The 22,808-nt window shown below is 36.9% G+C and overlaps 1 protein-coding gene across 1 annotated transcript in view; it reads right to left on the minus strand.

The window, feature by feature from the left end:
* LOC145690849 (uncharacterized) overlaps nt 1-22,808 on the minus strand; it is a 269,031-nt gene that overhangs the window by 144,410 nt on the left and 101,813 nt on the right. The window lies entirely within an intron of this gene.

Below are 22,808 nucleotides of genomic sequence, written 5' to 3' on the forward strand. Positions count from 1 at the left end.
TCAAACATGGTGTTGAAGTTGAGCATTAAAGAGAGAGCCGAGCGGAGCGTCTCGCGACGGATTTTGTTCTATACAACGACTACAAAGTAATGAAGTTCAGAAGGTGGAATTCGTGGACATTAAAACTAGAAGGACGGCATGAGTCAAAATGACTCATTTCATTTTTCTAACGGAATATATTTTAACTGTTTTTCACTCGATTCCTCCCACCTTTCCTGACTTTATTACATATTTTCCCAGTATGTTATATGTGCATTTTAAAAATATTTGAACGCCTAGTTCTCAGGATTTTGCTATATATACCTACAAGAACGGTGAGAGAGTCATTTGACTCATGAGTTTTATAATATGAGGTTTTGATTAAAATTTTCAATCATTCGAACTAGAAGGTTTAGTAGCGTAAAGTTTGATAGCAGCAACATCTACTTATTTATTATTATTATTATTATTATTATTATTATTATTATTATTATTATTATTATTATCATTATTATTATTATTATTATTATTATTATTATTATTATTATTATTATTATTATTATTATTATTATTTGACAAAGAACAGAACATTCCCTGTTGCAATTTTTCAAGTTTGTCATATATTGAATTCTCTATGATACATGCATAAGCAGACAAAAATACGAATATTTTTAGGGATATACAGGGGTGCCGGTCTTTTGGGGGTGGAGTGGGCCGGGCCACCCAAAGTTCATGTGGGCCCCTATTGTATTTATGAAAATACAATACTTGGCATAATTTCAATGCAATTTGTCTTCAAATCCTCACTTAAATACCTTCTGTATCTGTATGGGCCCCCAAATTTACAGAGAAATAGGCGCTCTTGTGGATATATATATATATATATATATATATTTGTGTGTGTGTGTATGAGTTCTGAGTGCTGTCATAATAAATAATAGTTTTGTAAATGTGATACATATTTCAAAAAGTCACTTTCCTTATTTTAGGCCTTTTGGATTTCAAAATACTTTCTTTGTTTTTATCAAATTGTTACTCTTATTATGCAGTCCAAACCTGACAAAAATGGAAAACAATTTTTTTTTTAAGAAAAGCGTTTGTGGAAATCAAGGTCAGCGTTAGTAGTTATCGCCCCACCTGATCGAAGTTTGGACTTTGACCTCGACCTTTCTGACGTCATAGGTCAAAGGTGAATGACCTTGGCCCAGGGTCAATGACCGAGTGCTTACGTAGGACCACCCCACTAAATTTTGGCAGGGGTAACTTGGTCCACCCCCTAAATTTTGGCAGGTGTACCTAGGACCACCCCCCTTAAATTTTGGAAATTGCCAAATCTAAAAATTTGGTATAGTAGCCTAGGACCACACTATGTACCTCTGTTAGTATTGGGTGTCTATGTCGTTCCCTTTTATGGGTAAAAAATTGCCAAAAATTCAAATTTCGGAGGTTTTTGACCTAATTTATATCATTTGATGAGGTGTTATTATCCTATATGGTTATATGGGCGTATAAGGGGTCCATTACCTTTCATAAGACATGGGTATATTGGTGCACCCCTTGAAAAAATTTGGGAAGGGTACCTTGGCCCACTCCTTAACATTTGGAAATTGCCCAATTTAAACATTTGGTATAATAGTATAGCACCATAACATGTATTATGATAAATGTGGGTAGTCCACCTCGTCCCCTTTTATGGGTACAAAATTGAGAAAATATAAACGTAAGCAATACGTTGTACCACGTGTTTGGTTTTTTGGCCCAATTTATCCTCTTGGATGAGGTCCTATTACCTTATATGGTTATATGGTTATGTATAGGGGTTTATTCCCTATCATAAGACATAGGTACATTTGTGCACCCCTTTAAAAATTTGGGGGGGTACCTTGGCTCACCCCTTAAATTTTAGAAATTGCCCAATTTAAACATTTCGTATAATAGTATAGGACCCTAATATATATTACTATAAATTTTGGTGGTCCACCTCGTTTACTTTTAGGGGCACAAAATTACCAAATTTTACTACAACCACGTGTTTGGTATTTTGGCTCATTTTATCACCTTGGATGAGGTTCTATTACCTTATATAGTTATATGGGAGTATGCAGGTGTTCATTTCCTATCATAAGACATAGGTACATTTGTTCAACCCTTTAAAAATTTGGGAGGGGTACTTTGGCTCAGCCCTTAAATTTTGGAAATCGCCCATTTTATATATTTGGTATTATAGTATAGCACCCTAATATAGATTACTATAAATTTGGGTGGTTCACCTCGTTCCCTGTCATGGGTACGAAATTGCCAAATTTTAGTACAACCACGTGTTTGGTTTTGGCTCAATTTATCCCATTGGATGAGGTCCTATTACCTTATATGGTTATATGGTCATGTATATTGGTCCATTTCCTATTATAAGACACAGGTACATTTGTGCATCCCTTTAAATTTTTTGGGAGGGGTACCTTGGCCCACCCCTTTAATTTTGGAAATCCCCCATTTTATATATTTGGTATTATAGTATTGGACCCTAATATAGATCACTATAAATTTGGGGGGTCCACCTCGTTCCATTTTAGGGGTACAAAATTGCCAAATTTTAGTACAACCACGTGTTGGGTTTTTGGCCCAATTTATTCTCTTCGATAAGGTCCTATTACCTTATATGGTATGGTATATAATAATATGATAATGTATAGCTGTCCATTCTCTATCATAAAACATAGCTACATTGATGCACCCCTATAAATTTTTGGGAGGGGTACCATGGCCAATCTTTTAAATTTTGGAAATTTCCCAGTTTAAGCATTCGGTGTTATAGTACAGAACCTCAACATGTATCATGATAAATTTGGGTGGTCCATCTTGTTCCCTTTCATGGGTAAAAAAAAATGCCAAAATATAAACATAAGCAATATGTTGTACCATGTGTTTGGTTTTTGGCCCAATTTCTCCCCTTTGATGAGGTTCTATTACCTTATATGGTTATATGGTCATGTATATGGGTTCATTTCCTATCACAAGACATGAGTACATTGATGCCCCCTTTAAAAATTTGGGAGGGGTATCTTGGCTCATCCACTCGGTTTTAGAAATTGTTTAATATAAGCATTTGGTATCATAGTACAGGACTTCAATATGTATCACTATAAATTTGGATGGCCCACCTCGTTCCCTTTCATGGGTGAAGAACTACCAAAAATCAAATTTCGGAGGTTATTGACCCCGTTTGATAAGGATTTAACACGTTATATGGGTATATACAGAGGTTTATTACCTTCATATGTTTATGTTCCCTTTTAAATTTGGGAATTATCAAATAACAAAATTCGGTAAACGTTTTCTAGGACCCATTGTAGCTGTTGGTGTTCCTCTTATGGCCAAATATTCAAAATTTAAAGGTTATTGACCGGCTTTATTATTGAATAAGTACAGGATTTATTACTTTTTCAAAAGATACAGGTGTATTTGTGTACCAATCTTAAATTTTGGGAGGGGAACATTTCTTATTGTCGTATCAATAATTGGTAGTTTTTCTGAGAATTGGGTGGTATCTCATTCATTGGGGGTGTGGGAGACCAGGGTTCGATTCCCAGCGGGAGCTCAAGTGGTTCGGATTCCACGTTAATCAGTAGGTCCACATCTCATGTAGCCTCGCTGCTGAACGGGACGTAAAACTCAAAAATCAATCAATCATTAATTGGGTAAATCATTGTCAAATATGAGTATGATCACGTGATCAGTTATTGACCTATGATGGGATTAGGAGTCCAGGACATTGGTACATTGAAATTTTGTAGGATAATTTGAGAATTGTCAAATGAAATTGCGTCATTTGTTTTGATTATTCCAGCCTATGGACCAAATATGAACGTAAGCAATACGATGTACCACGTGATTGACCTTGATGAGGTAGTGTACAGGGATTCATTTCCTTTGTTATGGTACTTCTTAAGTTTGAGTACACACTTGTAGAAAACAATTGGTTCTGCTCAGGTAAACAATTGACGGACATTATTGACCTTATTGAACATATAATGATACGATTAATTCTAAGACTTAGGTATATCGAGAGAAATATTCTTTAAATTTGGGAATTGTGATAAACAGAACTTTAACATAAGGCGCGAAATTTGAAACAATATTTTGAACTTTAGTCTAAGATCATTTGTGGTGATTGATTTGACCTTGTGCTTTAGAAATCTGATAGCTAACCTTATTGAATCTTATGACTCATAGTCTTAAGGGAATACATGCTACAACACTGAAATTTAGTCACAAGGTGATGTAATCTGACACTGGCAAAGTTGTTTTTGATGCAATTTGATTGGATGATCACTATCTTTCATGCAATCTGATTCGTTGATCACTATCTTTCACGCAATCTGATTGTAATTCATGTGCCGGTTTTGGTGGTGCAGATCCTTCAGATGCTGTTGTACTATTATGCTTGAAAATATAGTTTAATCTTCGTGGATTACCAATCAATTCTTGAGGTGTGTTTGACGATGCAAGGTAGTTCCAAAAGAATTCCAAGCCTTGAGGATTAGAATGTTTCCTCGGTCGAGTCACATCGCACATTAAATCTACAATATTGGATCCATGTAGTTTATTATCGTTGATGTACGCTGTTCCTTTATGATCCCACGTAATTGCGTCATCTTGTTTTAAACTACGGAATAGTAGTTTGGCTTTCTTACGATACATTTGTGGTATTGCGGCTAAAATTTCTTGCTTCGTGCTATCGTCAACATTCGGAACGTCACCATCAAGTTTCATTGATGTAATTGTAACTGGTATTGGTTCTTCTACTTTACGTATCACATAAAAATATTTCTGTAATATTCTATTGTACTGATTCCATTTTTCTTCATCACTTGGATACGATGTATTCAATATAGATTGCATTTCACGATCGAGATTAGATTCTCGATTTTCGTTCACACGGGCTGATGTCCATAAGAGGAACACCAACAACTACAATGGGTCCTAGAAAACGTTTACCGAATTTTGTTATTTGATAATTCCCAAATTTAAAAGGGAACATAAACATATGAAGATAATAAACCTCTGTACATACCCATATAACGTGTTAAATCCTTATCAAATGGGGTCAATAACCTCCGAATTTTTTTTGGTAGTTCTTTACGCATGAAAGGGAACGAGGTGGACCATCCAAATTTATAGTGATACATATTGAAGTCCTGTACTATGACACCAAATGCTTATATTAAACAATTTCTAAAACCGAGTGGATGAGCCAGGATATCCCTCCCAAATTTTTAAAGGGTGCATCAATGTACCCATGTCTTATGATAGGAAATGAACCCATATACATGACCATATAACCATATAAGGTAACAGATCCTCATCAAAGGAGAGAAATTGGGCCAAAAACCAAACACGTGGTTGTACTAAAAATTTGGCAATTTTGTACCCCTTAAATGGAACGAGGTGGACCACCCAAATTTATAGTGATCTATATTAGGGTCCAATACTATAATAAAAATATATAAAATAGGGGATTTCCAAAATTAAAGGGGTGGGCCAAGGTACCCCTCCAAAAAAATTTAAAGAGATGCACAAATGTACCTATGTGTTATAATAGGAAATGGACCAATATACATGACCATATAACCATATAAGGTAATAGGACCTCATTCAATGGGATAAATTGAGCCAAAACCAAACACGTGGTTGTACTAAAATTTGGCAATTTCGTACCCATGAAAGGGAACGAGGTGGGCCACCCAAATTTATAGTAATCTATATTAGGGTCCTATACTATAATACCAAATATATAAAATGGGCGATTTCCAAAATTTAAGGGGTGGGCTAAAGTACCCCTCCCAGATTTTTAAAGGGTTGAACAAATGTACCTATGTCTTATGATAGGAAATGGACACCTGCATACGATCATATAACTATATAAGATAATAGAACCTCATCCAAGGTGATAAAATGAGCCAAAATACCAAACACGTGGTTGTAGTAAAATTTGTTAATTTTGTGCTCCTAAAAGGGAACGAAGTGGACCACCAAAATTTATAGTAATATATATTAGGGTCCTATACTATTTTACGAAATGTTTAAATTGGGATATTTCTAAAATTTGAGGGGTGGGCCAAGATACCTCTCCCAAATTTTTAAAGGGGCGCACAAATATACCTATGTCTAATGAAAGGTAATGGACCCCTGTATACGCCCATATAACCATATAAGATAATAACACCTCATCAAAGGCAATATATTTGGTCAAAAACCTCCGGAATTTGAATTTTTGGCAATTTTTTACCCATGAAAGGGAACGACATATACTCCCAACACTGATAGAGGTACGTACTATGGTCCTAGGCTACCATACCAAATTATTAGATTTGGCAATTTCCAAAATTTAAGGGGGTGGTCCTAGGTACCCCTGACAAAATTTAGGGGGTGGGCCAAGGTACCCCTGCCAAAATTTAGAGGGGGTGGTCCTAGATCATTGACCCCGGGCCAAGGTCATTGACCTTTTACCTATGACGTCATAAGGGTCGGGGTCAAATTCCAAACTTCGATCAGGTGGGGCAATGACTACTGTGTTTCTGTTTCCATTAGTAAAAATTCTGTCTTTTGTGTGAGAAGTTGTATCGAGATAATTACTCAAGAATTGTTGCGTACTGAAGAAGATATATTACAAGAATTGCAGCAACTCTCTCCAAATGTGTCAGACAGTGAAAAGGAAGGTTTCGAGAGTGGACATGGTGATGTACACTTCGAATCAGGAAAGGAGCTACATGCTGTATCACATACATCGTTCAGTGATGGTAACGAAATAGATGACGAATCAAGTGAAGGACCAAGCAACGAGGGTCAATATAATGATCAGGGACAGTCAGGAGGTCCTGCGCCTAATATGGAGATTTCTCCGAATGGGACTAAATGGAAGATTTAGAATCATCTTTACCAACACTAAGCAGACATGTGTCTCAAAATATTCTACTAATAGCAGAAGGTTGCACACTGTATGCTGTTCAAAATGTTATTGAAAACTCACCTTTTAGTGCTTTCCGTTTGATTGTAAATGGTCAGTTCATGCCTGTAATAAAACGGTGTACTGAGGCTAAGGTTCGAGACGAAATTAGCAACTGGACAGTTTGTAAACAAGACTGTTATCATTTTCTGCACTGTTATATGCTAGAGGAGTTTTGGGCTTACGAAACATCCCAATAAAAAGCTGCTGGTTTAGACAGTGGGATCCAGGAATTTTTCAAAAGACAATGTCCTGAGATAAAATGCTCAAAATTATGAAATTAATGTGGTTTGGTATTAGGGCTGAAAGACGTGCAATACTTCTATAAAGTAAATTTGCGTTGGCATAGTCCATTTGGGATTTATTTATAGCAAAATCGCAAAAATGTTACAAAGCTTCCGAAAGTGTCACATCTGATGAAATGTTATTCCCGACAAAATGCACGTGTCGCTTCATGGAATACATGGCAGGAAACCCTGATAAAGTTGGCTAAAATACTGTTATTTGTCGATTTAAAGGTAACTATTGCCCCAATGGTTTTCCTTACCTGGGAAAAGATGAGACACGGCCTAGGGTCAATCGCTTTCGGAATATGTTGTTTGCGCCTAGTTGAACCGTATAAGAAGAAGGATCTGAATTAATTTGTGGGTGTCGAATTCGAAATCTAGAAAACTGTGAACGGAAGTGCAGTTTTATGCGCCAAGAGGACCTCGTAGCGACTCGGCTATTTCAGATTCGTTACACTGAGAAAAATCCATTATCCGGACAGCGGTATATTGTACAAATACAAGGATTCGTTATGTTTACTAAGGAAATCTGTACGGAGCGTACTTTATCCATATACTACATAGGTACTGCCTTTTACCCGCTTAGATATTACATCATGTCGCTGGAGGATGTCTGACATCTAACAATCTTCCGTATTTTACATACGTATACGTATGTTAAATACTTCAGCTATATGTTAAATACGTCCATCTGTGTGTGAGATCCAGGCCGCCTATAGACACCTCTTTCTTTCGCCATGGCTGACGTCATTGAACTACCGTCTTTTGCTTGCGAAACGAGGTTGTTTACAAACGGAAAAGAAGAGAGGAAGGAAACAAGTGCTTGGGTAAGTACACTAGTTAACTATTACTTTAGTTAAATATTCCATTAATTATATATTCTTTTAGTGTAACTTGCTTTAATATAGTACTAAGTAAGTAATGTAGTTTATGAATACAATTCTTACTATTGTAAAACTCGTTAATGATTGAGGACAATGGAATGGGTGAATCTGAATTTTGAGAAATCTTTGAATATTAATGTTTTGAAACATTTTACATTTCAAGGTAGCAAAATGAATGTTATGTGTTTATTCATTCCGTTTTATATGTGACGATTTATTACTTGGAGCAGTTTTACTACAGGGCTGCTTAACATAATTGCATAACTAAAGGAAGAAAACGGCCTGGGACCTATATGTTAGGTACCACTCCGGCATTTGCCTGCTGTGAATGAGGAAAAGCCAAGGAAACCTCATTCAGGATGGCTGGACTTAAAATCTTTTGATACTTTTTCGACCGAGTTCCCCCACCGGGATCGAACCCGGGACCGTTCGCACCGAAGGCGAGAGCGTTAGCGAATACGCTACGCGGGGCCACTAGTGTAGTTTAGAAAACTCATTTTTACTAGGATATTTGCAAGATTTTTTTTCTTTTAGTTTAACGCCCCATGATTGTACATCAATGTAAGAGAGAAGGTGACGATGAGATACATGATAATGGTGGAATCAAGAAAATGTAAGGAAACTGGAAAGTCTTAAGAATAACCACAACTACAGTTTTCACCAAAAGCCTATTTGTCGGGAGCAGGAATCGAACCAGGGACCTACCGCGTCAGAGGTAAGCGCTCTCAGAGCTTTCTTTTGTTTAAAGAACTTGTTTACAATGAAATATATATATATATATATATATATATATATATATATATATATATATATATATATATATATAACGAAGATATTGACATATTTTACAGCCTCACTGAAATTTAAAAAAAAAAGTAGTCAGGGAGAGCTTACTTGTCAGGTTTTTATTTTTTAATTTAATTTATTTTTATTTATTTATTTTTGCTTTGTTATGTTCCCTAGTTAATTAATGTTTGGGTTACTGAAAATTAAAACCTTTTTAGTATTATTGTTATGTCATCACTTTGGAACCAAAACGTTAGATTTTTTTCTTGTGTTTTCATATAGGAAGTTGGTGAGTTTGTGCCTTAGCACTGGTTTGGTTTCTAGAACGTAATTGAAGGTCATGTTGAGTTGAGTCTTGGTGGGTTTGAGTTCGTGAAGTGTCAGGCACTGCTTGTGCCCCTGTCTTCTGTTTGTGATGTTTCCTGGCTTTGGGCTGTGACGTATTTAGGTTGAGGAGTACCAACGCAGGCCGCGTGATATACAGGTAGCTGCAACACAGCTTCAACAGTTAACGAGTGCCAGGTCTTTGAATTTCAGCTTTCGTTACGGCGTGACTAATGCAGTATAGTGCTAGATTGAAATTCTATGGGTGGTAAAAACGGTATGGTAAGAAATACAACGTAATTGTTATTAGTTTAATTAGTGTTTCTTCATAGTATTGTTTCATTATTTCTAGAAGGAATTAAGTATTAACGAAGTAATGAATAAGCAAAAGCACACATTGATTGACGTTTACTATTTCTCATACTCCATTGAGAATGTTTTGATCCTCAATTGCGCAAACATCCAGTGTGCGTTTATTTTCTTTCTTTTTTGGGGGGTTTACACTGCCTCACAGATGAGCTCCCTCGTGGCTAAGTGGTTAATGAACACGCCTTTGGCGTGGGACACCCGGGTTCGATTCCCGGCCGGGGGCCGCGGTGACTCAGTGGTAGAGCGTTCACCTCTGGTGCTTGGGGTCCCGGATTCGATCCTAGCCCCGCCAAGTGAACCTTGTGGTGGACAAACACCGTGTGCGTGGGTTTTCTCGGGGTTCTCCCATTTCCTCCCACTTACTTCATTCCACCATTTAATTCATTGCTCATCATCAGCGTCTCCCTTAGCCTAACCGGCATAACTGTGGGACGTAAAACTCAAAGGTTTCATTTCATTTTTTCTTAATCTCTTGCACCGACCGACCGATCTCGATCAAATTTCCAACGTAGATGCGGTTCTGGCCTGGGAGTGTTTTTAGCTATTTACTTTGACAGAACTTAGGGGAGGGGGAGGAGGGGGACAGAAAAAATAAATGACTTAATTTACTTTGAAGTGTAAAAGTGCGAGCGTTTTCTTCTCTCTCTCTCTCTCTCTCTCTCTGTCTCTCTCTCTCTCTCTCTTCACTCCTCCAGTCTCCTCTCACTTTTAGGGCCGCCGTGGCTCAGTGGTAGAGCGTTCACCTCTGGTGCTTGGGATCACGGATTCGATCCTAGCCCCGCCAAGTGAACCTTGTGGTGGACAAACACCGTGTGCGTGGATTTTCTCGGGATTCTCCCATTTCCTCCCACTTACTTCATTCCACCATTTCATTCATTTCTCATAATCACCGTCTCCTTTAGCCTAACCGGCATAACCGTGGGACGTAAAACTCAAAGATTTCATTTCATTTTTTCCTCTCACTTTGATTTCATGATTTCGCACTCTGATGAAAAGTATTAAATACCGCCAGGAAAAGTACTAATATATAACCTCTCTTTTAGGCGCCCCTCCAACCACGCGCCCGGGACACGTGCTTTGCTTGCTCGCCCATAGCTGCGGCTCTGTGAGCTACATAAGTAACATACAATGCTTACGTAATACTTTGGGTCATAAGTACTATTAAGAAAGGAAGAATTGCATTTTTTTAACTTTGGGAAAGGAGCTACTATGGGATTAAAGATAAGGTAGGAAAGGCAACACATTCCAGTCTATGCTTTCACCCAGCAGACATATTGTTTGGAACCAAAAAAATGTGACTTTTGGAATCTTGTACTTAGGTTCACAGCGGAAGCGACGAAATAACTTGAATCATCCATTGTAGCTCTCCCCGCAACCAGTTTCTAAAATGTTGGCAATAAGTTTGCGAAACGAGAGGTGACGACTCCAATTTTGGGTGAAAAGTCGCTATAAGAAATAATCGAGAAATTCATTGTCTATAAGCATTGTAAAAGTTGTAGATGTAAACTAAACAATATGTTCTACTCACTGGCGCAAATCCAGGGGGGGGATGACGGATACATGTCCCCTCCAATCTTGGAACTGAGGGGGACTTCTCCCAAATAATCCGATTTGAAATGCGTTTTTTGGGAGAAATTTGATTATTTTTGTCCGATTGCTACAAAGGAACGTGAGATGTCCCCCAGAATAAGCCTCAAATCTGCAGCCTCCTAACGCTAAAGACAACTCTGATCCTCCACAACATTGTTTTTCAACTTCATAAGTATTTTGGACATCGCCAAAAAAAGTATGGTAACGGTCTTACCCCCCCCCCCCCTCCCCCCAATGTTGAAGACAGATTTGCGCCGCTGGTTCTATTCACATCTTTGTAAACAGGGCGCAACCAATCCTTTAATTCAGGGATCATTTCAGGTTGTTTCGGGTACTTTTGTTCATGTTGTGGTCAAAATAGTTCCGAAATAATTAACACTACAGTACTTTCGTTAAGCAATTTTTTGTAAAAGAAAAAGTGCAGAATAATTAAAAGACCCCAGAGGACAAATATAACAAACACCTTCTTCGCCTTTTTTCACGCATCTATAGCTAATCTTGTTGCTATCGGTAATGATGTATTACGTGTGTCTCTCAACGGAAACTCTGCGAACTAAAGGACATCAAGTTTGTAGTTATTCTTCGTTAGAGGGCAAGGGTAACATAACAATGCAGGATTGTGGAGTAGTGAGTACGCTGTATTTCCAAACTCTTCATCACTTGCGCTGATTAAAACAAACAAACAGAAAAAAAGAACGTAAAAACTGTTTTGAACTAATAATGCTTCTCTACAGATGAACATTTTGTTTGCAGCAAAAAGTCGCTAAATGTGTAAGTAGGTAAATCGTTATTTAAAAATCACCCAAAAAAGTCTCCAATCGGATTTTTTTTTGTCGTTATCGTAGGGCGACCATACGTCCCGTTTTGACCGGGACAGTCCCGTTTTAGGGGCGTGTCGCGGCCGTCCCGTCAGTAGATGGAAAAAAGTAGTATTCGTCCCGTTTTATGTAAATGAAAGAAGTAAATAACAAACCCAGTACCTTTACTCCTTTTAAAAGTATTAATAATAACAAAGCGGCAAAAATTGAACTGAAAATCCCTATATTAAACATACTCTATAGTTCGCAGTACTGCTCGAAAGGCAGCAGAGGTTTTAGCAGTTGGTTGTGTGTTAAACAAACTTCAACGTGTCTTTCCTTTTTCATAAGTACCCGCTCTGTAACGAAGAGAGAGAGGGGGAACTCTGATATCAAGGCACTGATAAGAACAAAGGTAGATCTAAAAGTCTAGTGTTGCAAGAACCTGTCCCGTTTTTAACTGAAAATTTTATGGTCACCCTGCGCTATCGTTGAGGTCGAATTCCCCTTATTTAGCGACTTTACCCAAAATTGGCAACATTGACCCCCACCGAACAACACCCCGTCATCTTGAGCCTAGCCAGCATAATAGTGGGACGTAAAACTTAAAGATTTCATTTCGAACAACACTCCCAGAAACCTACTGTTATACTATTCTCAAACCACCCTTTCGTACAGTTCTCCCTATTCGAAAAAAAAAAAAAAAAAAATGTAAATAGCAGTGTTCATACATAAATATGGAACTCAATTTCCCTGAATTTTGCAGGTTTTCCAGGTATTAATTTTGCAATTTCCAGGTCTAGTGGAAGAAACTAATAGTACGAGAACACATAAATTTTAAGAATACTATATTTATATATTTGAGAATGGCCACCCTTCTCCCCAATGAACGATTTCAATTAAATATTGAGTCACAAGAAAATAAATAATTAAAATAAATAAAATTTAAGTTGAAAAATATTAAGTTGAGAAGCCTACTAAGGGAATTATATAATACTTTTGTTCCATACTTGAATACATTCAAAATATACAAAAAAATATTGGCTTGGGGAAGAAAAAAGGGCCCGCGAGATTTTAACTGATTCTTGTAGTACTCGACGACAGAAATAGATTACTGAAAGAATTTTCAAAATCGGCACAGGCAAACATGAAGAAAATCGCATTTTCAGGTACCGGTTCAAAATGAGAAGAAAAAAGGACCGCGAGATTTTAACTGATTCTTGTAGTACTCGACGAGAGAAATCGATTAGTGAAGGAATGTTCAAAATCGGCACAGGCAAGCATGAAAAAAAATCCCACTTTCATGTACCGGTTCAAAATGGGGAAGAAAAAAGGGCCCGCGAGATTTTAACTGATTCTTGTAGTACTCGACGACAGAAATAGATTACTGAAAGAATTTTCAAAATCGGCACAGGCAAACATGAAGAAAATCGCATTTTCAGGTACCGGTTCAAAATGGGAAGAAAAAAGGGCCCGCGAGATTTTAACTGATTCTTGTAGTACTCGTCGAGAGAAATCGACTAGTGAAGGAATTTTCAAAATCGGCGCAGGCAAGCATGAAGAAAATTGCATTTTCATGTACCGGTTCAAAATGGGGAAGAAAAAAGGACCGCGAGATTTTAACTGATTCTTGTAGTACTCGACGAGAGAAATCGATTAGTGAAGGAATGTTCAAAATCGGCGCAGGCAAGCATGAAGAAAATCGCATTTTCATGTACCGGTTCAAAATGGGGAAGAAAAAAGGGCCCGCGAGATTTTAACTGATTCTTGTAGTACTCGAAGACAGAAATAGATTACTGAAAGAATTTTCAAAATCGGCACAGGCAAACATGAAGAAAATCGCATTTTCAGGTACCGGTTCAAAATGGGAAGAAAAAAGGACCGCGAGATTTTAACTGATTCTTGTAGTACTCGTCGAGAGAAATCGACTAGTGAAGGAATTTTCAAAATCGGCGCAGGCAAGCATGAAAAAAAATCGCACTTTCATGTACCGGTTCGAAATGGGGAAGAATAAAGGGCCCGCGAGATTTTAACTGGTTCTTGTAGTACTCAACGGGAGAAATCGATTAGTGAAGGAATTTTCAAAATCGGCGCAGGCAAACATGGAGTAAATGGCATTTTCATGTACCGGTTCAAAATGGGGAAGGAACAAGGTCCCGCGAGTTTGAACCGCTACGATGTATGTTCACGAATGTGCCCGTCTTCTCAAATTTAGTTAATTACTGTGACACTGAAACATGTGACACAGAGTCACATTGTGGATGACTCTGCAATCGGCAACCACTGCACATATACTCCTCCCGCCCCACAGTTTGATTATTTCGATCCATTCCTCACGTGCTAACGGCATGGTTCAACATCTGCAAGAAAGAGGTAAATGTAACGTTCAATTGGCAATAGCTTTTCACCAAATTAAGCTGCATGAAATCTGATTGCATATTTGACATACTGAGAAAATTCTAGCCCGTGGCCATATGTATCACATATCCCACCAGTTCATAAAAATTTTGAACACAAAATTACGGTCGTCCGTGTGACGTACTCCCAAAAGGCCTAATGTGTATCACCCACCTCACATTCAATGAAACCACATCCGTGTAGAATTAAGAAAGGAACCTCTTATGATGTATACAGGATGTCTCAAACGTTCCCTGACATAGGGTAACTCTGTTATTATCAGAGTTACGACAAAATGTAAGAGGAAAAACATCTCGAAATATGACGTTTTCAATCTAAAGTGAACACTTTTTTAAAAAATTGGACAAGATGAATGTGCTGTATACTCTTTATGCACCCAATTTTAAATGAAAATGCAACGTTGTCATTTACCTGGACCCACGACATAAGTGAATGAAGTTACTGTTTGAAACGGGGGCTGGCCATCGACATGTTAGCGTAAAAGACAGTAACTTCACTCACTTCTGTTGTGGGTCCAGGTAAATGGCAACGTTGCATTTTCATTTCACATTGGGCGCATAGAGAGTGTACAGCGCAAACGGGTCATCCGATTTTAAAAATTCCTTCACTTTAGATTGAAAACATCATAATTGGATATGCTTTTCCCTCCTACATTCTGTTGTAACTCTGATAATAACAGAGTTACCCTATGTCAGGGGACTTTTGAGACACCCTGTATACCTTATTTAATGTATGTTTGATGTCACTATAACTGTAGTATAATTTAGTTTGTTTAAATTTACAATTTAATACAAGTAGATTCGGATTTACATGCGTAGGATTTTGTATGCATCTAACTAATGAATTCTTTTATTTTTATGCTTAACTTAGTGACTTGGCTTTGGACTGCAACTGATTATTGTAACCCATTATTGCTTGAGAAGAAACAAGATATCCGAATCTTCATTTGGAGAAATCAAAGGTCTATTGGAAAGCTGGGGATTACAATCATTAATTTCTACATTTCAAGGTGCGTAGTAAATTATATATTAATGATTATTTTTCTCCCTCAGGCTCTTATTTCTTTTCAATTTAATATTTAATCAATGATTATTTTTCTCCCTCATTATTCCACCAAATCGTATTCCAAGATCATATATCCATTTTTGTTCGATATATCCATATTTTTGATCTCTTTCATATTTCTATATTTTCGATTTTTGATATTGTTTATATTTCGATATTGCTGTATTTTTCGATATTTCGAACAAGTTTCGATAGTTTGTCGACATCGATTATCTATATCTAAATTCGGATATCCCAAAGCCCTATCGAGCACCCTCCGAAATGAAGTTTTTGGCTATGGACCTGATTAGGGATGCGCACGAGACAAGACGAGACAATTTTTGTTACGAAATTCGAGACAAGATAGAGCTTTTCCAATAGAAACGGATCCAGTTTTCGAGACGAGACAACTTTCGCGGCACCTTTCCGAGAGGAGACAACCTCAAATCTTTTCTCTTGCGCATCCCTAGACTTGATCATGAGTTATCAAAAAAAAAAAAAATGTTAATGAGAAATAACATGTAAATACAATATAGGTAGCTAAAAATTTTTGTTTTCATTCTTCAGTAATGCATTGTTATTAATCTCAGGGGGGGGCGGTGGCTCAGTGGTAGAGCGTTCACCTCCGGTGCTTGGGGTCCCTGGTTCGATCCCAACTCGCGCCGTGTGGACTTTGTGGTGGACAAACACCTTGCTCGTGGGTTTTCTCGGGGTTCTCCCGTTTCCTCCCACTTTGTTCATTCCACCATTTCACTCATTTCTCATTATCACCGTCTCCTTATCCTAACCGGCATAACCGTGGGACGTTAAACTTAAAGATTTCATTTTTTATTAATCTCAGCATTTTATAGTGTATTCTTAAGCTTAAGGTGATGTATAATTAAATTTTGAATTCAGTTAACTTATTTTGTTTCTCAGATTGTTTTTAAAATGTATGTACAATTGTTTATGTTCATTCTCGAGAGTTTAAAGTGACGTATAGTTATTAAACATAGTATTTAATATTGTACTCTTAACGTGGAAGTGATATACAGTTAACTTTTGTATTCAGTTAACATTTTTCTTTCTGAAATTGCTTTAAAAAGTATGTAAAAACGTTTTTATTTTCTTTCTTGAGTGCTAAAAGTGATGCAAAGTTATTAAGCTTACTACTTTATATTGTATTCTCAACCCTAAACTGATACACAGTGCGTTTTTGAATAAATTGTCAAGTTATTTGAGTGATGAACACTGGTAGAAAATCCTGACTACTACTGGAACATTTTGATTTTAAGGTGACGACTACTGGTGCAAGGATTTTAAAATATTGTTTTTCCTTCAAGGGCTACTCCTTTTTGAATTCTGACTACATGGTCACTATAGGAAGGATCAGTGAGTCTTTCCAACTATGGTACAGCTCCGACAGATTCACGATGCTCAGAGAAGAGACAAAATAGTATGTTTTCAAACTTAAAGTGAGAACCACTGGCGTTTTTACCTTGCTATGCAAAAGTAAGTGAGTACTCCAATGGGGTTCCAATGCGGTACCTAATTTCTGCATTTTAGATATATGGAAATACATGTCTCTAAAATGTAAAGAACTGATTTTTTTAGGGGGGGGGAATAAACTATAGGTATGTGGGGCTTGCATACTTGACGCTACAATTCGGAAATTGAATTAAAATATGACTAACGGCTATCAAGATGTTGTCAAATAAAGGGAGGACCAACACAGTTAAGGGGTTTTCGTGTTAGATGCTAAAATTTCCGAAATCGGTCATGGAAAGTTAATAAACACCAGTAGCAATTTCATCTTAAAGTAATTAGATATCTTCATGGGGTGTTAGAACATCATGGAGTCTACCAAAATTAAATTTTAAAAGCTTTTGAAAATATAATCTGACATTTGTAAACAGTATTTGAAATATGTATTTACCCAAAACTTCCAGCTAGTACATCTAACATCTGGAGAAACACTGTGAAATAAAAGCTTGAAATTTCGGAAACAATTATTGGTCGCAACAAAATTAAATAAGATGGTACTTCTATGGGTTAAATCACTACCTCAGTACAATTTCGATCGAAAGATTAGTTCAGTCCTAGGTTTTCTTCAGGCAATTCCAAGGGTTCATCGAGCTGTGCAAAAGAATGAAAATTCGCTGTCAATATCTAAGATAGTAAATAAGATATAAGGAATTATATATTTTATGACGTGAAAATAGAGATCTTTATGGATTTGTACTTTTGGGTCTTTCCTAAAAGAAAAAAATTCAGAAAACTACTGTGTATACCTTAATAGACAATTCAGTGGGCGGGGACACAGTAGCTTAGTGGTAGGGTATTTAACTAATCTTTTTTTTTTTTTTTGCAGAAACTATTGGAGTATTCACTTAACCCATAGAAATACGATCATACTTAACTCCCTATTTAATTTTAAAATTAAATAAAAGGAAATATTTCAGTGTAGCGACCCACGATTATGCATTTTAGTCTCAGGGAGATTGATTAAAGCAAGTGAATGTTGTTGACAGAATTGATGGAATGCAAAGGTGGGAGGAGAGTACCCCGAGAAAACCCACGAATACGATGTCCACTACAAACTGACTTGGCCGTGGATCGAACCAAGAACCCAATACACCAGAGGTAAGCACTCTACCACTAAGCCACTGTGCCCCCGCCCATTTAATTGTCTATTAAGGTATATACGGTTGTTTTCTGAAATTTCTTCTTCTTACAGCAAATACTCAAAAGTACAAATCCATGTGGGTCTCTATTTTTACGACGTCATAAAATACATAATTCCTTATATCTCGCTTGCTATATTAGATATTGACAAAAAATGTTCACTTTATTTCAGAGCCCGATGAACGCTTGGAATTGTCCAAAGAAAATTTAGAGCTGAATTAATCTTTCGATCGAAATTGTACTGACGAGTCTGAGGTTCTCACTTAACCCATATAAGTACCATCTTATTTAACTTTTGTTAGGATCAATAATTGTTTTCTGAAATTTCAAGATCTAATACGCTTTTATTGTATGGTGTCTCTCTAGCTGCTAGATGTACTAGCTGGAACTTTTAGGTAAATACATATTTCTAATACTCTTTACAAATGTCAAAATATATTTTACAAAACTTTTAAAATTTAATCTTGGTAGACCCCATGATGTTCTTAAACTCCATAGAAATACCTAATTATTTTAAGATGAAATTGCTACTGATGCTTATTAACTTTACATGACCGGTTTCGGAAATTTTAGCACCTAACACGAAAACCCCATAACTATATGGATCCTCCCTTTATTTGACAATATCTTGATAGTCATATTTTAATTAATTTTCTAAATTGTACTGTCTAATATGCAAGCTCCACGTACCTATGGTGTCGCTTTTTATTTCACCATATTTCGGTAACTGTTAGGCGTACCGACTTGCGGTTTCGGTAAACACACACCTCTAACGTTCTTTAAAACGTTATTAAGACATATTTTAGAATATTTAGAAATGAGAGTTCTGGGAATATCATGGTACCCGAAAACCCCCATCAGGGCGTGTGTGTAGTGTATTTAATTGAAACTACTTTTGAGGTTGTTGTAAGCCCTCGTAATTACGTTTCCGAAACTGCACCATCTAGTACGCAAACTCCACAGTTCTGTAGTGTCGCTCTTTATTTTCCCATATCTCGATATCCATAAGGCTTACCGAGTTGAGGTTTTCGGTAAACAGATGTCAGTTCCTTACATTTTAGAGACATATATTTTCATATATCTAAAAAATACAGACATTAGGTACCCCATGGTAGCCCGAACACCATTGAGGTACCCACTTACTTTTGAATGGTAATACATTTTGAGTTGTTGTTCAGCATCAATAAACACTTCATAGTTTTTCTACGTGCAACCCAAAAGTCCATACCTGACCGAACAGATTTTGTCCATTTAATCTCAAAAATGTTAAGATACTTTGTATTGTTAAGTACAACCAAATTAAGCACACTGAATATAACATTTTAAATATTTTCTGATTTTTGTTGCAGGTATTTCGTGCATCAAACCAGGATTCTGCTTGAAAGACAGTCAAAAGAAGCAGTGTAGGTTGTGGCTAAAAGTACGCCCTTTCTGAAGACAGACTCAGTTGTACTTACATTATTTTGTACGAATATATAACCCTAATAAAGATACTGTACTACAAATTATTTCTTTCTTCCATAAATTATAATAAAATATTATCTCTGTTTAAAGAAAATGATTGTTAATGTTAAGTCATTTTAATTCTTTTTCTCTGTAATAAGAACATTATCCCTAGCAATATTTTTTTATCTTTGTGCTATTGCGATTGGATGAAGTAAAATTCTATACGAAGCACTATTATTTCAGACATGCATTAATAACTAATGTATTGTTCTGTATGTAAGACAATGTGTATACTGAACATGTCTAGCGAAGGTGTTGTTTTAATACAGAATCTATAACTCAGCTTTTCAGTAGTCAACTTTATTGGGAATCCGAAGAAAGAAGTTAAAAAAAAAAAAAAAAATGTTGGACTTACCAGTGTGTGTGTTCGAATTCTGGACTAATCCAAATTATCCAGAGAAATCATTATATATTTCTTTGTTGCTATTTCAGATGTATCCTTTATCCAAGTCGTATGAAACGGAAACTTCATACATCGCTATACTTTGTATGAACTATGTTCCGTATTTACTTAATCACTTTGTAACTTTCTCTAGTGTTGACAAGGCCGCAGGTGTCAATCGAATAGTTTAGTGTTTCACTCATGTCACCTTGTGACTAAGGTACGTCCTGTCGGTATATATATGGTACTGGGTTCAATTAGCGATAAAATACATTTTTAGCGTTAAACAAATGCAAAAATCTACACGAAATGAGATACCGTGATCTCTGACTTACGGATAACACCAAGCAACTAATGGTACTGAGTGTGATTGAGTTTACTAATTACTATTTGGCTAAAATCAGTGTTCCTTTATCTATAGTTCTTTTCGTGCTTTGAATTGCAAAGTTTGAAATAACCGTTTTAAATTATTGTGTATATATATCTTCCGAGTAATTCTGAGAATCATTGCTCTTTCTTTAAGCAATGTATGAGACTGTTAAATTGCTCTTTCCTTAAAATGTTGCACTAAGAAGGATGCATCCAGGAAAGTCCAAATTTGCAGAATGTCTATAGCAGGGAAGAATAAATATGTTTAGTCGATGGCTGCACAACGCCTCCGCTGTCACCACGTTGTCACACAGCGAATACAGCGAACGTTTAAGAGTATTCTGCACTTACTATTAGGTATCGGCCTGGGAACTTTGGCGCATCTACCCAGTCTCCTTCTTGGTGTTTCATTTTTAATGGCAAGTACTGAGTAGGAATAATATTGTAAGCGAATGCGTTTCCGGCTGACACCACACTTTTAATTATTGCGACATTTAAAAAAAAAAAAAAACCTGTTAATTAAAATGTACAGAGAAGTTATTTCTGGAAAATTCTATTCAGGCCTCTTGTGGTAACAACTGCACTTTAGTAGAAGATACTATTAAGGAAAAGAATGAGGTAAAATAATCTTTATATCGTACAAGCAATGGATGATAACAGCTTAATAAATGATTGTACGTAAATCTTGTTTGAGTTTGAATATAGTATTGTATAAGGCTGTGCATTTTGCATTATTATTGAGGTGCTGCAACTAACTAACTGCAAACCATATGATAAATTCTTACAGTAATATATCACATATTGATTTACTCTGTATGGAAACGAAAATAGTTTAATATATGGTTAACCTCCTTTGTGCCAGGGGCGGATCCAGAGGGGGGCGATCGGGGCGATCGCCCCCCCCCCACAAGAGGAAACTTTCTTATTTTATATATAAATAAACCCATCCATAACAAGTTTGGAGCTCTTAAAAGTAGCAGTATTACCGCCGACCGCCCCCCCCCCAGAAGTCCGTCCTGGATCCGCCCCTGCTTTGTGCCCATAATTTTAAAATTAACGCTTGTGTCACTTTTCAACACTTGACTTTGCAGTAGCTTTCCAACGAATTAGCAGGAAGCCCAAACTTATAGGACACCCTGCAGGTAAATACATTTCTTTGGACAGTTTCACTGCTCCAAACTAAGATTTGAAAAGTGTAGTATTGTTAATTTTATTATTATTGGCACAAAGGAGATCAACCATATTTTAAGCTATTTTTGTTTTCATACAGAGTAAAACAATATTTGACAACATTACAGTAAGAATGTATCATGCACTTTGCAGTATGTTGCAGCACTTTAATAATGGTGCACTATACGTACACTCTAGATCCTGCATATGTCCGATCCATACATTACAAGAAGGCAATACGTATTCGATACAGGTAAAATCTGTATATTTCATATGGACAACCTATTAGCTATATACATCCAATCTATACATTACATATGGCCAACCTGTACGCGACATACGTATAATCTATATGCTGCATGCAGACAGTCTGTAAGCTACATATATGCACTCTGTATGGTGCATACGGATATTCTGTATGCTGTATCTGGACAAGCTGTGTGCGACATAAGGAAAATCTGTATAATGCATACGTACAATACGTATACTGTATCTAGTCGTACGTATGGGGCACAAGTACAATATAGATGCTGTCTCGGGGTTGAACGCAAGAAACATACGTACAGAACGTATATTGCATACTTCTTGAAATCATGCTCCGTCCTGATAGTCAGTGTATGTCGTCATTATTAACCCACATGCTACATACGACCCTGACGTCACAAAGCTAGATATTACCTCCGTATATACTTGTTACTGCAGATAACGTCACACGAATGACGTCATTGCACTTGTGCAGACAGTACGTATAATACATACTTTTTCAGCTATACGTTTGCTGCAGGATGTTATATACGGTTGTACGTTAAGTCCAGAAACTACAGGAATTACGAATGTAACCTACGTTTTTAAGTATGCCACCTACATTTTTTTTTCTCAGTGTATCAGCGTGTATGACATCCATATCAATCTGGTGGTGCCAAATTCAAAATCTCAAAATTCTTGACTGGATGTGCGGTTTTTGGGTCAAAATGACCTCCTAGTTAGTCGTTGGTTTGAAGTTCGGGCTTGGCGTATATGACATCGATATTAGTGTGATAGTATCGAATTCAAAATCTCAAAACATCCTGACCGGAAGTGCGGTTTGTGGGTCAAGGTGACCTCGTAGCGACTCGGTGGTTTCAAATTCGTAATCAATGGAGCGAATTACACCAACAATAATTTTTCCAAATTTTCGAAATTTAGGAGCCAAAGTCCTATTTGGCAAGGAGTGACGGATCGGGAACCGTCAAA

This window comes from Thermobia domestica, chromosome 7, assembly GCF_964235325.1.
Source record: "Thermobia domestica chromosome 7, izTheDome1.hap1.1, whole genome shotgun sequence".
NCBI lineage: Eukaryota > Metazoa > Arthropoda > Insecta > Zygentoma > Lepismatidae > Thermobia > Thermobia domestica.